This window comes from Perca flavescens, chromosome 5, assembly GCF_004354835.1.
Source record: "Perca flavescens isolate YP-PL-M2 chromosome 5, PFLA_1.0, whole genome shotgun sequence".
Lineage (NCBI taxonomy): Eukaryota > Metazoa > Chordata > Actinopteri > Perciformes > Percidae > Perca > Perca flavescens.
Window position 1 is genome coordinate 39,881,464 of NC_041335.1, and position 1,119 is coordinate 39,882,582.

The 1,119-nt window shown below is 36.5% G+C and overlaps 1 non-coding gene across 1 annotated transcript; it reads right to left on the bottom strand.

Moving 5' to 3' along the window:
* Window positions 1-48: 48 nt before the first annotated feature.
* LOC114556438 (U6 spliceosomal RNA) lies at window positions 49-154 on the bottom strand. The gene has a single exon (XR_003692681.1). It is a non-coding gene; the product is annotated as a U6 spliceosomal RNA (small nuclear RNA).
* Between the last annotated feature and the right edge of the window lie 965 nt (window positions 155-1,119).

Consider the following 1,119-nt stretch of genomic DNA (forward strand, 5'->3'; position numbering starts at 1 on the left):
GTTTCACCAAAGAAACACAAATATTAAAAACAAATGGGAAGGTTTAATTAAAAATGAGAACGCTTCACGATCATGCGTGTCATCCTTGCACAGGGCCATGCTAATCTTCTCTGTATCGTTCCCAGTTTTTTACATGTGCTACTAATCATAGCACAGCATTTAAGGCATACTGTATTGTATTTAAAGAGGCGGCAGCCCACTGAAGTTAAAGTCAGGGGTTCAGCTCAGATAAGTGACAGTTTAAGGCTTTAAAAGACAGGAAATAGCATCAGACTGAAGCCTGGGTACTGATGTACTCTTTGCTGTGTATAAACTGAGTTTAGGGACAAGTGTAAAGGTCTGATCGTGCAGAGCTGAAAAGGATTATGGGATTTTTATGCAAAGCATCCATAGTTTTTTATTTATTTTTAATAAATATTTCATTATTTTTTTCATTTTTATTCATTTATTTATTTATTAATTCTAAACATCTGTTACTACAAGGAGTGGTAGAGCTGAAAGACACGGTTCAGTAAAATTAAATCTTTCATTCTGATATTATTCCACTCTGAACGTCACACATACGTTTTGATGAGGGTGTAGTTCTGCTAACCGGCCGCCAAGCGTCGCTTTTTTTGTAATGTACATACAGGGGGAGTGATGGCGACACTACACGTGAGTGTTATTTTCACAAAAAACTTGGTCATTTTAAATAAATGTACTGATGATTCCTTTGCCGGATTCCTCCAAAGATCCCAAGTAGTTCGACAATACGTTAAAGTATGTTTGAGAAGCATGTTTCAGTTGCATATTAAACGAGGTTACGTAAATTCACGTAATTTGTAAACGAAGTCTGGCGCGCCTTTTCACAAAGCGCTGTCAAAAGCAGACCCTGTTGTGTTATTGTCTCTAAAAACTTAGTCATTTTGAATGAATGTATTGTTGCAATTAATGTCCCGTTGTGTGTGTTTTAACAAGTCCTCCGCACCAAACAACAGCTGTGTGTAATGTACAGTATAGCTAGCGATTTAAACAGCAAACGAGTTTCAGTTTACAATTCTGACATTTTACCGTTATTTAGCTTTTCGGCAAACTTTCAAACTTTGTCAACACGATAAACGGACTATATCTAAATTTAGA